Source organism: Pan paniscus, chromosome 4 (genome assembly GCF_029289425.2).
Source record: "Pan paniscus chromosome 4, NHGRI_mPanPan1-v2.0_pri, whole genome shotgun sequence".
Lineage (NCBI taxonomy): Eukaryota > Metazoa > Chordata > Mammalia > Primates > Hominidae > Pan > Pan paniscus.
This window is the reverse complement of record NC_073253.2, coordinates 53,164,800-53,182,064: the sequence shown is the minus strand read 5'-3', so window position 1 is coordinate 53,182,064 and position 17,265 is coordinate 53,164,800. Positions and strand designations below refer to the sequence as shown.

General features: G+C 42.5%; 1 pseudogene; it reads right to left on the bottom strand.

Moving 5' to 3' along the window:
• Positions 1-11,191: 11,191 nt before the first annotated feature.
• Positions 11,192-15,505, bottom strand: LOC117980467 (keratin, type II cytoskeletal 8-like; annotated as a pseudogene).
• Between the last annotated feature and the right edge of the window lie 1,760 nt (positions 15,506-17,265).

Genomic DNA, 17,265 nt, shown 5'->3' with positions numbered 1-17,265 from the left:
CCACGGAGGGCGAGCTGAAGCAGCGTGGGGCGTTGCCTCACCAGGAAGCACAAGGGGTCAGGAGATTTCCCTTTCCTAGCCAAGGGAAGCCGTGAGTGACTGTACCTGGAGGAGCGGTATACTCCTGTCCAAATACTGTGCTTTTCCCATGGTCTACACAACTGGCAGACCAGGAGATTCCCTCCCGTGCCTGGCACAGCAGGTCCCACGCCCACGGAGCCTTGCTTGCTGCTAGCGCAGCAGTCTGAGATTGACCTGGGATGCTGAAGTTGGGCAGGGGGTGTGGCATCCGCCATTACTGAGGCTTCAGTAGGCAGTTCTATGCTCACAGTCTAAACAAATAGCTCTGAAGAGATCAGTGGTTCTCCCAGCATGGCGTTCAAGCTCCAATAATGGACAGACTGCCTCCTCACGTGGGTCCCTGACCCACCTCCCAGTAGGGGCCAACAGATACCTCATACAGGCTGGTGTCTCATACTGAGACACCTCTCAGTAGGGGCCAACAGATACCTCATATAGGCTGGTGCCCCTCTGGGACAAAGGATCAGGCAGCAATATTTGCTGTTCTGCAGTCTCTGTTGGTGATACCCGGGCAAACAGGGTCTGGAGTGGACCTCCAGCAAACTCCAACAGATCTGCAGCTGAGGGGCCAGATGGTTAGAAGGAAAACCAACAAACAGAAAGGAATAACATCAACAGCAACAAAAAGGACATCCACACCAAAACCCCATCCGCAGATCACCAACATCAAAGACCAAAGGTAGATAAAACCACAAAGATGGGGAGAAAACAGAGCAGAAAGGCTGATGATTCCAAAAACCGGAATGCCTCTTCTCCTCCAAGGAACACAACTCCTTGCCAGCAAGAGAGCAAAACTGGAAGGAGAATGAGTTTGATGAGTTGACAGAAGTAGGCTTCAGAAGGTCGGTAGTTACAAACTTCTCCAAGCTAAAGGAGCATGTTCTAATCCATTGCAAGGAAGCTAAAAACCTTGAAAAAAGGTTAGGCGAATTGCTAACTAGAATAACCAGTGTAGAGAACAGCTTAAATGAGCTGATGGAGCTGAAAACCACAGTACGAGAACTTCGTGAAGCATACACAAGCTTCAATACCTGACTCGAACAAGCAGAAAAAAAGATATCAGTGATTGAAGACCAAATTAATGAAATAAAGTGAGAAAACAAGATTAGAGAAAAAAGAGAGAAAACAAGCGAACAAAGCCTCCAAGAAATACGGGATTATGTGAAAAGACCAAATCTGCGTTTGATTGGTGTACTAAAAGTGACAGGGAGAATGAAACCAAGTTAGAAAACACTCTTCAAGATATTATCCAGGAGAACTTCCCCAACCTAGCAAGGCAGGCCAACATTCAAATTCAGGAAATATAGAGAACACCACAAAGACACTCCTCAAGAAGAGCAACCCCAAGATACATAATTGTCCGATTCACCAGGTTGAAATGAAGGAAATAATGTTAAGGGCAGCCAGAAAGAAAGGTCAGGTTACCCACAAAGGAAAACCCATCAAACTAACAGCAGATGTCTTGGCAGAAACCCTACAAGCCAGAAGAGAGTGGGGGTCAATATTCAATATTCTTAAAGAAAACAATTTTCAACTAAGAATTTCATATCCAGCCAAACTAAGCTTCATAAGTGAAGGAGAAATAAAATCCTTTACAGACAAGCAAATGCTGAGAGATTTTGTCACCACCAGGCCTGCCTTACAAGAGCTTCTGAAGGAAACACTAAACATGGAAAGAAACAACTGGTACCAGCCACTGCAAAAACATGCCAAATTGTGAAGACCATCAACACTATGAAAAAACTGCATCAATTAACAGGCAAAATAACAAGCTAGCATCATAATGACAGGATCAAATTCACATATAGCAATATTAACCTTAAATGTAAATGGGCTAAATGCCCCAACTAAAAGACTCAGACTGGCAAATTGGATAGAGTCAAGACCCATTGGTGTGCTGTATTCAGGAGACCCATCTCACATGCAGAGATGCACATAGGCTCAAAATAAAGGGATGGAGGAAGATCTACCAAGGAAATGGAAAACAAACAAACAAACAAAACAACAACAACAACAACAACAAAGCGGGTTGCAATCCTGGCCTCTGATAAAACAGACTTTAAAGCAACAAAGATCAAAAGAGACAAAGAAGGCCATTACATAATGGTAAAGGGATCAATGCAACAAGAAGAGCTAACTATCCTAAATATACATGCACCCAATACATGAGCACCCAGATTCAAAAAGCAAGTTCTTAGAGACCTACAAAGAGACTTAGACTCCCACACAATAATAATGGGAGACTTTAACACTCCACTGTCAATATTAGACAGAGCAGCAAGACAGAAAATTAACAAGAATATCCAGGACTTGAACTCAGCTCTGGATGAAGCCGACCTAATAGACATCTATAGAACTCTCCACCCCAAATCAAGAGAATATACATTCTTCTCAGCACCACATCACACTTATTCTAAAATTGACCACATAATTGGAAGTAAAACACTCCTCGGCAAATGTAAAAGAACAGAAATAACAACAAACTGTCACTCAGAACACAGTGCCATCAAATCAGAACTCAGGATTTAAAAACTCACTCAAAACCGCACAACTACATGGAAACTGAACAACCTGCTCCTAAATGACTACTGGATAAATAACAAAATGAAACCAGAAATAAAGATGTTCTTTGAAACCAATGAGAACAAAGACACAATGTACCAGAATCTCTGGGACACAGCAAAACCAGTGTGCAGTGGGAAATTTATAGCACCAAACGCCCATAAGAGAAAGCAGGAGAGAAAGCAAGAGAAAACAAATTCAAAAATCAGAGCAGAACTGAAGGATATAGAGACTCAAAAAACCCTTCAAAAAAAAAAAAATCAATGAATCCCAGAGCTGTTTTTTGAAAAGATCAACAAAATAGATAGACTGCTAGCCAGGCACATAAAAAAGGAAAGAGAGAAGAATCAAATAGACACAATAAAAAATGATAAAGGGGATATCACCACTGATCCCACAGAAATACAAACTACCATCAGAGGATACTATAAACACCTGTATGCAAATAAACTAGAAAATCTAGAAGAAATGAATAAATTCCTGGACATATATACCCTCCCAAGACTAAACCAAGAAGAAGTTGAATCTCTGAATAGACCAATAATAGGTTCTGAAATTGAGGCAATAATTAATACCCTACCAACCAAAAAAAAGTCCAGGACCAGATGGATTCACAGCCAAATTCCACCAGAGGTACAAAGAGGAGTTGGTACCACTCCTTCTGAAACTATTCTGATCAATAGAAAAAGAGGGAATCCTCCCTAACTCATTTTATGAGTTTTGGCATCATCCTGATACCAAAGACTGGCAGAGACACAACTAAAAATGAGAATTTTCGGTCAATATCCCTGATGAACATCGATGCAAAAATCCTCAGTAAAATACTGGCAAACCGAATCCAGCAGCACATCAAAAAGCTTATCCACCACGATCAAGTCGGCTTCACCCCTGGGATACAAGGCTGGTTCAACATACGCAAGTCAATAAATGTAATCCGTCACATAAACAGAACCAACGGCAAAAACCACATCATTATTTCAATAGATGCAGAAAAGTCCTTCAACAAAATTCAACAGCCTTTCATGCTAAAAACTCTCAACAAACTAGGTATCGATGGAATGTATCTCAAAATAATAAGAGCTATTTATGACAAACCCACAGCCAATATCACACTGAATGGGCAAAAACCGGAAGCATTCTTTTTGAAAACCAGCACAAGATAAGGATGACCTCTCTCACCACTCCTATTCAGCATAATATTGGAAGTTCTGCCCAGGACACTCAGGCAAGAGAAAGCAATAAAGGGTATTCAAATTGGAAGAGAGGAAGTCAAATTGTCTCTGTTAGCAGATGACATGATTGTGTATTTTGAAAACCCCATCGTCTCAGCCCAACATCTCCTTAAGCTGATAAACAACTTCAGCAAAGTCTCAGGATAGAAAATCAATGTGCAAAATCACAAGCATTCCTATACACCAATAACAGACAGAGAGCCAAATAATGAGAAAACTCCCATTCAAAATTGCTACTAAGAGAATAAAGTACCTAGGAATCCAACTTACAAGGGATGTGAAGGACCTCTTCAAGGAGAACTACAAACCACTGCTGAAGGAAATAAGAGAGGACCCAAACAAATGGAAAAACATTCCATGCTCATGGATAGGAAGAATTAATATCATGAAAATGGCCTTACTGCCCAAAGTAATTTATACATTCAATGCTATCCCCATCAAGCTACCATGACTTTCTTCATAGAATTGGAAAAAACTACTTTAAACTTCATATGGAACCAAAAAAGAGCCCACATAGCAAATGCAATCCTGGGCGAGAAGAACAAAGCTGGAGGCATCACGCTACCTGACTTCAAACTATACTACAAGGTTACAGTAACCAAAAGAGCATGTTACTGGTACCAAAATAGATATACAGACCAACAGAACAGAGGCCTCAGAAATAACACCACACATCTACCACCATCTGATCTTTGACAATCCTGATACACACAAGCAATAGGGAAAAGATTCCCTATTTAATAAATGTTGTTGGGAAAACTGGCTAGCCATATGCAGAAAACTGGACCCCTTCCTTACACCTTATACAAAAATCAACTCAAGATGGATTAAAGACTTAAATGTAAGACCTAGGACCATAAAAATTTTAGAAGAAAACCTGGGCAATACCATTCAGGACATAGGCATGGGCAAAGACTTTATGTCTAAAACACCAAAAGCAATGGCAACAAAAGCCAAAATTGACAAATGGGATCTAATTAAACTAAAGAGCTTCTGCACAGCAAAAGAAACTATCATCAGAGTGAACAGGCCACCTATATAATGGGAGAAAATTTTTGCAATCTATCCATCTGACAAAGTGCTAATAACCAGAATCTACGAAGAATTTAAACAAATTTACAAGAAAAAAAACAACCCCATCAAAACATAGGCAAAGGATATGAACAGACACTTCTCAAAAGAAGACATTTGTGCAGCCAACAGACATATGAAAAAATGCTCATCATCACTGGTCATTAGAGAAATGCAAATCAAAACCACAATGAGATACCATCTCATGCCAGTTAGAATGGTGATCATTAAAAAGTCAGGAAATGGCTGGGTGCGGTGGCTCACGCCTGTAATCCCAGCACTTTGGGAGGCCGAGGTGGGCAGATCATGAGGTCAAGAAATCGAGACCATCCCGGCCAACATGGTGAAACCCCGTCTCTAATAAAAATACAAAAATTAGCTGGGCATGGTGGTGCATGCCTGTAGTCTCAGCCACTCAGGAAGCTGAGGCAGGAGAATCACTTGAACCAGGGAGGTGGAGGTTGCAGTGAGCTGAGATCGTGCTACTGCACTCCAGCCTGGTGACAGAGTGAGACTCTGTCTCCAAAAAAAAAAAAAAAAAAAAAAAAGTCAGGAAACAACAGATGCTGGAGAGATTGTGGAAAAGTAGGAACACTTTTACATTGTTGGTGGGACTGTAAACTAGTTCAGCCATTGTGGAAGACAGTGTGGCGATTCCTCAAGGATCTAGAACTAGAAATACCATTTGACCCAGCAATCCCATTACTGGGCATATACTCAAAGGATTATAAATGATTCTACGATAAAGACACATGCTCACGTATATTTATTGCAGCACTTATCAATGATAGACTGGATTAAGAAAATGTGGCACATATACACCATGGAATACTATGCAGTCATAAAAAAAAGATGAGTTCATGTCCTTTGCAGGGACGTGGATGAAGCTGGAAACCATCATTCTCAGCAAACTATCACAATGACAGAAAACCGAACACCACATGTTCTCACTCATAAGTGGGAGTTGAAGAATGAGAACACATGGACACAGAGAGGGGAACATCACACACTGGGGCCTGTGGGGGGTGGGGGGGAGCTAGGGTAGGGATAACATTAGGAGAAATACCTAATGTTGGTGATGGGTTGATGGGTGCAGCAAACCACCATGGCACATGTATACCTATGTAACAAAACTGCATGTTCCGCACATGTAACCCAGAACTTAAAGTATAATAAAAAAAAAACACCAAAAATAAATAAATAAATAAAAGAAAGCTCCATGTGCTGTTGAATAGAATGTATGTTCTGCAGTTGTTGGATGAAATGTTCTGTATATATCTGTTAAGTCCATTTGTTCCAGGGTATAGTTTAAATCCACTGTTTCTTTGTTGACTTTCTGTCTTGATGACCGGTCTAGTGCTGTCAGTGGAGTATTGAAGTCCTGCACTACTATTGTGTTGCTGCCTATCTATTTCTTAGGTCTATTAGTAATTGTTTTATAAATCTGAGAGCTCCAGTGTTAGGTGCATATATGTTTAGGATTGTGATATTTTCCTTTTGGACAAGTCTTTCATCATTATATAATGTCCCTCTTTGTCCTTTTAAACTACTGTTGCTTTAAAGTTTGTTTTGTCTGATATAAGAATAGCTACTCCTGCTCGCTTTTGGTGTCCATTTGCATGAAATGTCTTTTTCCACCCCTTTACCTTAAGTTTATGTGAGTCCTTATGTGTTAGGTAAGTCTTTTGAAGGCAGCAGATGGTTGGGGGGTGAATTCTTACACATTCTGCAGTTCTGTATCTTTTAAGTGGAGCATTTAGGCCATTTACATTCAATGTTAGTATGAGATGTGAGTTACCATTCCTTTCATTGTGCTATTTGTTGTCTGTATACCTTGGTTTTTTGTTTTTAAATTGTATTTTTGTTTTATATGTCCTGTGAGATTTATGCTTTAAAGAGGTTCTGTTTTGATGTATTTCCAGGGTTTGTTTCAAGATTTAGAGCTCCTTTTAGTAGTTTCTTGTAGTGGTGGTTTGGTAGTGGTGAATTCTCTCAGCATTTGTTTACCTGAAAAAGATGGTATCTTTCCTTCATATATGAAGCTTAGTTTCGCTGGATACAAAATTTTTGGCTGATAATTGTTTTGTTTGAGGAGGCTGATGATAGGGCCCCAATCCTTCTAGCTTGTAGGATTTCTGCTGAGAAATCTGCTGTTAATCTGATAGGTTTTCCTTTATGGATTACCTGGTGCTTTTGTCTCACAATTCTTCAGATTCTTTCCTTTGTCTTAACTTTAGATAACCTGATGACAATATGCCTAGGCAATGATCTTTTTGTGATACATACCCCAGGCATTCTTTGTGCTTCTTGTATTTGGATGTCTAGGTCTCTAGCAAGGCTGGGGAAGTTTTCTCGATTATTCCCCCAAATATGTTTTCCAAGCTTTTAGATTCTCTTCTTCCTCAGGAATGTTGATTATTCTTAGGTTCGGTCATTTAACATAATCCCAGACTTCTTGGAAGATTTGTTCATATTTTCTTATTCTTTTTTCTTTGTCTTTGTTGGATTGAGTTAATTTGAAGACCTTGTCTTCGAGTTCTGAATTTCTTTCTACTACTTGTTTGATTCTGTTGCTGAGACATTCCAGAGCATTTTGCATTTCTGTGTGTCCAATGTTTCCTGAAGTTTTGATTGTTTTCTTTATGCTATCTATTTCATTGAATATTTCTCCCTTCACTTCTCGTATCATTTTAAAAATTTCCTTACATTGGGCTTCACCTTTCTCTGGTGCCTCCCTGATTAGCTTGATGACTAACCTCCTGAATTTTTTTCAGGTAAATCAGGGATTTCTTCTTGGTTTGCATCTATTGCCGATGAGCTAGTGTGATTTTGGGGGGTATTAAATAACCTTGTTTTGTCATATTACCAGAGTTGGCTTTCTGGTTCCTTCTCACTTGGGTAGGCTCTGTCAGAGGAAAGGTCTAGGGCTGAAGGCTGTTGTTCAGATTCTTTTGTTTCCCTGTTCCCTTGATGTAGTATTCTCCCCCTTTTCCTATGGATGTGCTTCCTGAGAGCCAAGGTGTAGTGATTTTTATCGCTCTTCTGGATCCAGCCACCCAGCAAGTCTACCAGGCTCTGGGCTGGTACTGGATTGTCTGCGCAGAGTCCTGTGATGTGAACCGTCTGTGGGTCTCTCAGTCGTGAATACCAGAACAGTGTTTGGGGTGTCTCCCAGGTCCTGCAGGAACAATCCACTTCCTTCAGAGGGTTTGTGGGTCCTCTCAGGTTTCCTGATTTATTCCTGCAGTCGTTCTGGTTCCTCCACATGCTGCTCTGTCCGTCCGAGTCAAAGCTGCAATCTAGTCCTGCCACCTATCTGTCACGATCCCTAATGTCGAATGGATTTTAAAATGTAGTATTTATGGCCGGGTGCGGTGGCTCACGTGTGTAATCCCAGAACTTTGGGAGGCTGAGGTGGGTGGATCAGCTGAGGTCAGGAGTTCGAGACCAGCCTGGCCAACATGGTGAAACCCCCGTCTCTACTAAAAATAAAAAAATTAGCCAGGCACCGTGGCAAGCACCTGTAGTCCCAGCTACTCGGGAGACTGAGGCAGGAGAATTGCTTGAACCCGGGAGGCGGAGGTTGCAGTGAGCTGAGATCATGCCACTGCACTCCAGCCTGGGTGACAGAGTGAGACTCCATCTCAAAAAAAAAAAAAAAAAAAGTAGTATTTATATACAGTACTATTTGGCCTTACACACACACACACACACACACACACACACGGAGAGGAAATTCTAGGCCAGGCACAGTGGCTCACACCTATAATGCTCTGGGAGGCTGAGGTAGGAGATTCCGTGAGGCCAAGAGTTCAAGACCAGCCTTGGCAGCACAGCAAGACCTTGTCTCTACCCTCTACTGTCTTTAAACACCTAAACTACATGTTTCTGTCTCATTTTAAAAACAGTTTGTTAATTGTAAAAACAAGAAAAAGACAGACTGTGAAGGATCGATATGTTATTTAATCATCAACTAATTACAGGGAAAAGATTGAAATGTAGCTCTCATAATAGGGAAGAATCCCACCCATCTGTCTACTTTTAAACCATGATAATACTCTGTCCCATTTTCTTATTTCATGTATCACAGTAAAAGTTATTTATCTATACAGCTAAGTTCTTTTTCCATATTAGCTCACATTGCCTTTGATTATAAGTGAGTGTCCCATGTTTGCTACCTGGCTCTTTTCAGCCATAAAAACATATCCTGGGGAGGCAGAGCAAGATAGCCAAACAGAAGCCATCATCCTCCCAACAGGAATACCAAATTTAACAACTATCTACACAAAAAAGCACCTTCATAAGAACAAAAAAGCACCTTCATAAGAACCAAAAATCAGATGAATGGTCACAGTGCTGGTGCTGAAGAGGGTAGAAAAGACAACCGTGAATCACCAACACCACCCCTCCACCATTCCCCAGTAGCAGCCATGTGGTGCAGATAGAGAATCTGTGCACTTTAGGGAGGGAGAACATAGCGATTGTGAAACTTTGCATTGGAACTCAGTGCTGTCAATATTAGGCAGAACTCAGCCAATGTCCACAGCAGAAGCATTCAGACCAGCCCTAGCTAAAGGGGAACCACACATGCCAACAGTCAGAACATGAGTTTCAGCAAGCCTCGCCACTGCAGGTTAAAGTGCTCTAGGGAACTAAATAAACTTGAAGTCTAGGCCACAAGGACTACAACTCCCAGGCAAGTCTGAGTGCTGTGCTAGGTGGGCTCAGAGCCAATGGACTTGGGGAGCATGCAATCTAGTAAGACACTAGCCAGGGCAGTTAGGCAGTTATGCACCACCCCTCTCACAAACCCAGGCACTGTAGCTTACAACTCTTAAAGATGATTTTGTCTTGCAATTGGATACCAGCTCAGCCACATTACAATAGGGCACCAGGCAGAGTTGAGAGGCCCCCCATTCCAGGCCTTAGCTCCCAGATGACATGCCTAGACACACCCTGGGCCAGAAGAGAAACTGCTGCCTTGAAGGAAAAAACCCAGTCCTGGCAGGATTCATGACCTGCTGATGGAAGGCTGGGCCCTGAATAATCAGCAGAGTAACCAAGTAGTACAGGCCATGGGTCTTGGATGAGACTAACGTGTTACTGTCACGTGTGACCCATCATATTCCCAGCTGTGATGGCCATAGGGAGAAACTCCTTCTGATTAAGAAAAGGAGATGGAAAAATAAAGGGGACTTTGTCTTGCAGCTTAGGTACTAGCTTGGCCACCCTGGGGTAGAGCACCAAGCAGGGCTGTGGGGTTCCTGATGCCAGGCCTTGGCTCTTGTACAGCATTTCTGGACCTACCCTGGGCCAAAGGGGATGTCATTGCCCTGAAGGATGAGTCCCAGGCCTAGCAGCAGTCACCACAAGCTAACTGAAGAGTCCTTGGGCCTTAAGTGAACATCGTTGGCACCCTGGCAGTACTCCCTGTGGATCTGTGGTGGTGGTGGACACAGGGAGAGATACCTCTGCTTATGGAAAGGGGAGGGAAGAGTGGGAAGAACTTTGTCTTGTGGTTTTGGTACTACCTTAGCCACAGCAGAATAGAGCAGTAGGTTGAGTTCTAAGGTTTCTGACTCCAGGCCCTGGCCTTTAGACAGCATCTCTGGACCTGCTTGGGACCCAGGGGAACTAGCTGCCCTGAAGGGAAGGACACAAGCCTGGCTGGCTTCAACCCTTCTGACTGTAGAGCCCTAGGGGCTTGAGCAAACATAGGTAGTAGCCAGGTAGTAGTTACAGTGGGCCTTGTGCAAGACCTAGGGTTGTGTTGCTTTCAGGTATGGCCCAGTGCAGTCCCAGTCATGGTGGCCACAGGGGTCCATGTGTCACCCCTTTCCCAGCTACAGGCAGCTCAGCACAGGGAAAGAGACTCCATTTGTTTGGGAGAAAGTAAGAGAAGAGAACAAGAGTCTCTACTTGGTAATCCAGAAAACTCTTCCAGATCTTATCCAAGGCCACCAAGGTAGTACCTCTATGAGTCTGCAAGAACCACAGATGCAGTGATGAAAAACTTGGATCACAACACCCAAGACCTTTCAAATACCTGGAAAGCCTTCCCAAAAAGGATGAGTACAAACAAGCCCAGTCTGTGAAGACTACAATAAATACTTAACTCTTCAATGCTCAGACACTGACAAACATCCACAAACATCAAAACCATCCAGGAAAACATCCCCTCACCAAATAAACTGAATAATACACTAGCCACCAATCCCGGAGAGATAGAGACATGTGACCTTTAGACAGATAATTCAAAATAGCTCTTTGAGGAAACTCAAAGAAATTCAAGATAACACAGAAGAGGAATTCATAATCCTATCAGATAAATCTAACAAAGAGATTGAAATAATTTAAAAGAATCAAGCAGAAATACTGGAGTTGAAAAATATAATTGAGACACTGAAGAATGCATCAGAGTCTCTTAATGGCAGAACTGATCAAGCAGAAGAAAGAATTACTGACCTTGACAACAAGCTGTTTGAAAACACACATTCACAGGAGACAGAAGAAAAAAGAATAGAAATGAATAAAGCACACCTACAAGATATACACAATAGCCTCAACAGGACAAATTTAAGAGTTATTGGCCTTAAAGAAAAGGTAGAGAGAGGAGTAGAAAATTTAGTCAAAGGAATAATAACAGAGAACTTCCCAAACCTAGAGAAAGATATTAATATTCAAGTACAAAAATATTTGACCCAAAGAAGACTACCTCAAGACATTTAATAATCAAATTCCCAAAGGTCAAGGATAAAGAAAGGACCCTAAAAGCAACAAAAAGAAAGAAACAAATAACATACAATGGAGCTCCAAAATATCTGGCAGCAGACTCCTCAGTAGAAACCTTACAAACCAGGAGAGAGTGGCATGACATATTTAAAGTGCTGAAGGAAAAAAAAAAAAAAACTTTTATCCTAGAATAGTATAGCCAGCAAAAATATCCTTCATGCATGAAGGAGATACAAAGACTTTCCTAGAAAAACAAAAGCCACAGGATTTCACCAATACCAGACCTGTCCTACAATAAATGCTAAAGGGAGTTCATCAATCTTCAAGAAAAGGATGGTAATGAGCAAACAATAAGTCACCTGAAGGCACAAAACTCACTAGTAATAGTAACTACACAGAAAAACACAGAATATTATAATGCTGTAATTGTGATATGTAAAGTACTCATATCTTAAATCGAAAGATGAAAAGATGAACCAATTAAAAATAATAACTACAATAACTTTTCAAGATATACACAGTATAATAAGATATAAATGGAAACAACAAAAAGTTAAAAAGTAGGGAAATGAAGTTAAGTGTAGAATTTTTATTAGTTTTCTTTTTGCTTGTTACTTTGTTTGCTTATGCAATCAGTGCTATCATCAGTTTAAAATAATGGGTTATGGCCAGGCGCAGTGGCTCACGCCTGTTATCCCAGCACTTTGGGAGGCCAAGGCAGGCGGATCACCTGAGGTCAGGAGTTCAAGACCATTCTGGCCAACATGATGAAATCCCGTCTTTATTAAAAATACAAAAATTAAGGCTGGGCGTGGTGGCTCACGCCTGTAATCCCAGCACTTTGGGAGGCCGAGGAAGGTGGATCACAATGTCAGGAGTTCAAGACCAGGCTGGCCAATATGGTGAAAGCCTGTCTCTACTAAAACTACAAAAATTAGCCAGGCACAGTGGCAGGTGCCTGTAATCCCAGCTACTCAGGAGGCTGAGGCAGTAGAATCGCTTGAACCCAGGCAGCAGAGGTTGCGCCACTGCACTCCAGCCTGGGCAACAGAGTGAGACTTTGTCTCAAAAAAAAAAAAATACAAAAATTAGCTGGTGATGGTGGCAGGCACCTACAATCCCAGCTACTCGGGAGGCTGAGGCAGGAGAATTGCTTGAATCTGGGAAGCAGAGGTTGCAGTGAGCCGAGATCACTCTATTGCACTCCAGCCTGGGGGATAAGAGCAACTTTGTCTCAAAAAATAAATAAATAAATAAATAAATAAAACAAAAGGGTTATAAGATAGTATTTGCAAGCCCCGTGGTAGCCTCAAATCTAAAAATATACAACAGATGCAAAAAAAAAAAAAAAAAAAAAGAAAAAGAAAGAAATTAAGACATACCACCACAGAAAATAACTTTCACTAATAGGAAGTCAGGAAGGAAGAGAGACTACAAAACAATTAGAAAACAAATAACAAACTGACAAAAGAAAGTCCTTACTTATCAGTAATAACATTGAATGTAAAAGGAATAAACGTTCCAATTAAAAGACATAGAGTGGCTGAATAAATAAAAAAATAATATCCAACGATCTGTTGCCCACAAGAAATACATTTTGCCTGTAATGACACACACAGACTGAAAATAAAGCGATGAGAAAAGATAATCCATGCAAAGGGAAACCAAAAAAGGGCAGGAGTAGCTATACTTATATCAGACAAAATAGATTTCAAGACAGAATCTATAAGAAGATACAAAGAAGGTCATTATAGAATGATAAAGGAGTCAATTCAGCAAAAGGATATCACAATTGTAAATATATGTGCACTAAACACTGGAGCACCCAGATGTATGAAGCAAATATTATGAGAGCTAAAGAAAGAGATAGACCCCAATACAATATTAGCTGGAGACTTCAACACTCCACTTTCAGGATTGGACAGATCTTCCAAATAGAAGATCAGTGAAGAAATGTTGAACTTAATCTGCCCTATAGAACAAAGGGACCTAATAGATATTTACAGAATATTTCATCCAACGGCTGCAAAATACACATTCTTTTCTTCATCACATGGATCGTTCTCAAGAATAGACCATATGTTATATTACAAAACGCATCTTAAAACATTCGGGAAAAATAACATCAAGCATCTTCTCTGACCACAAACTCACCATTCACCCCGCCCCTCCCATCCCTCCTGGTCCTGCACTCTTAAAGCCGAAACACTGGGCTCACCTTTCACATTTCCCTCAAGCTCAGGCCAGGGTGTTTCTTTCCTTTTCTCATCTGGAATTACCTGTTGGGCACACTCTTCTCCCTCATTTTCTGTCTGGCAAACATCCCCTTATTGTTCATGACGCAGCTGATATTATCTCCCCTTTAAAGTCTCTGCTTAAGTCCTACCACAGCCCAGATAGAGCTATTTCTCCTTTCTGTCCCTGAATTGTACAGGCTAAAAACTTCTTCCTTCCTTTCTCTCTCTTTCTTTCTTTCTCTTTCTGCAGAGCTAGCTGAGGTTTTATTTTGGACCATAAAAAAAAGAAAAGAAAAGCAATTGAATTGTTTTGTAGCTGGAGACATGGGCATGGGGGATCCCCAGGCAGTAAACTCCCCTGAAGGTGGGCTGAGGGCTAGGGCTGAGCCTCAGGTGGGTCTCCCATTCCCTGTGCTCCCCTGCACAGCCGCCTCCCTCGCGTGCTCTGGGGCAGCCGCAGGACGGACAGGCTGGGAGGGGCTGCCGCCTCCGCTGTTCACTTGAGCAGGACGTCAGAGGACTCGGACACCAGCTTCCCATCGCGGGTCTCAATCTTCTTCACAATCATGGCACTGATGGAGCAGGTGCGGCTGAAAGCGCAGGAGCCCGCACCAGAGCCAAAACTGGAGCCCAGGCCGTAGCTGAGGCCGGGGCTTGTGAGGCCCCCATAGGTCGAGCTCAGACCACCTGCATAGCCGCTGGTGGTCTTCGTACGGATACTCATGTTCTGCATCCCAGACTCCAGCCGGCTCTCCTCGCCCTCCAGCAGCTGTAGGTGGCGATCTCGATGTCCAGGGCAGCTTGACGTTCATCAGCTCCTGGTACTCACGCAGCTGCCGCCCATGTCCTGCTTGGTCCACTGCAGGGCGGCCTCCAGCTCAGACAGTTTGGCGTTGGCATCCTTAACGGCCAGCTCCCCACATTACTCAGCATCTCTGATGGCGGCCCCCAGGGAAGCCCTCTGGCCTTTGAGGCCCTCAGTCTCAGCCTGGAGCCGGCTTATGTTCCAGTTCATCTGGGAGATCTCAGTCTTTGTACGCCGCAGGTCAACCCCGTGCTTCCCAGACAGCGTCTGGAGCTCCTCATACTTGATCTGGTACATGCTCTCAGCCTCAGCCCAGCTGCTGTTGGCGATCTCCTAGTACTGCGCCTTGACCTCAGCGATGACACTATGTCCAGGGAGCGGCTGTTGTCCATGGACAGCACCACAGACGTGTCCGAGATCTGGGACTGCAGCTCCCGGATCTCCTCTTCATACAGCTGCCTGAGGAAGTTGATCTCCTCAGTCAGCCCTTCCAGAAGAGACTCCAGCTCTACCTTGTCATGTAAGCTTTATCCACATCCTTCTTGATGAGGACAAATTCATTCTCCATCCCTGTACGCTTATTGATCTCATCCTCATACTTGTTCTTGAAGTCCTCCAGCAGCCCCTGCATGTTGCCAAGTTCTGCCTCCAGCTTCAGCTTCTCCTGGCCCAGAGTTTCCAGCTGCCACCTAAAGTTGTTCATTGATGTAGCTCTCAAACATGTTGTCCATGTTGCTCTGAGCCATCTTCTCCTGCTGCAGGAGGCTCCAATTGGTCTCCAGCATCTTGTTCTGCTGCTCCAGGAACTGTACCTTGTCTATGAAGGAGGCAAACTTGTTGTTGAGTGTCTTGATCTGGTTCTTCTCCTGGGTGTGGTGTCCTGGATGTTGGAGTCCATCTCCAGTTAAGGGAGTTCAGCAGGCTCTGGTTGACCGTGATGGCGGTGATGCCTTCCATGCCACTGGCCCCATTAAAGCCTCTGCCCAGGTCACCCCGAAAGCTGCTGCTGCCCACTTAAGAGAAGCTCGAGGAGTTGATGTGGGCACCTTGTAGGACTTCTGGGTCATCCTGATGGACACGGTGGAGGCAGGAGTGGAGGCAGGTGGCCTGAACCAGGCAGAGATTCCAGAAGGAGAGGACAAGCTGCTTCTTGGTATTTATTTATTTATATTTTAAATTCAAGGGAACATGTGCAGGTTTGTTATACAGGTAAACTTGTGCCACGGGGGTGTGTTGCATAGACTGTTTCATCACTCAGGTATTAAGCCTAGACCCTTTCATTATTTTTCCTGATCCTCTCCCTCCTCCCAGACTTCACCCTTAGACCCCAGTGTCTGTTGTTCCCTCTATATGTCCATGTGTTCTCATCATTTAGCTTTCACTTATAAGTGAGAACATATGTTATTTGGTTTTCTGTTCCTGTGTTAGTTTGCTAAGGATAATAGCCTCCAGCTCCATCCAGGTTCCTGCAAAGGGCATGATCTTGTTCTTTGTTATGGCTGCTTGTATTCCATGGTGTATCTGTGCCACACTTTCCTTATTCAGTCTACCACTGGTGGGCATTTAGGTTGATTCCATGTCTTTACTACTGTGAATAGTGCTGGAGTGAACATACGTGTGCATGTGTCTTTATGATAGAATGATTTATATTTCTTTGGGTATATACCCTGTAAAGGGATTGCTGGATCAAATGGTAGTTCTGTTTTTAGCTCTTTGAGGAATCACCACATAGCTTTCTACAGTGATTGAACTAATTTACACTCCCACCAACAGTGTATAAGCATTCTTTTTCTCTGCAACCTTGCCAGCATCTGTTTTATTTCTTGACTTTTTAATAATAGTCATCTGACTGGTGTGACATGAAATCTCACTGTGATTTTGATTTACATTTCTCTAATGATCAGTGATGTTGAGCTTTTTTTCATGTGCTTTCTGGCCGCATGTATGTCTTCTTCTGAAAAGTGTTCATGTCCTTTGCCCACTTTTTAATGTTTTTTTTCTTATAAATTTGTTTAAGTTCCTTATAGATGCTAGATATCAGACCTTTGTTAGATGCATAGTTTCTAAAAATTTTCTCTCATTCTATAAACTGTCTATTTATGCTCTTGATAGTTTCTTTTGCTGTACAGAAGCTCTTTAATTATATCCCATTTGTCAATTTTTGCTTTTGTTGCAATTACGTTTGGCATCTTTGTCACGAAATCTTTGCCTGTTCCCATGTCCACAATGGTATTACCTAGGTTGTCCTTCAGGGTTTTTATAGTTTGGGGGTATACATTTAAGTCTTTAGTCCATCGTATGTGGTATAAGGAAAAGGTCCAGTTTCTACTGTCTCTACTAAAAATACAAAAATTAGCCAGGTATGATGGCAGGTATCTATAATCCCAGCTACTCAGGAGGCTAAGGCAGGAGAATTGCTTGTACCCGGAAGGCAGAGGTTGCTGTGAGCTGAGATTGCGCCTCTGTACTCCAGCCTGGATGACAGAGCGATACTCCCTCTCAAAACAAACAAACAAGCAAACAAACAAAAACTATTTGTTTAACA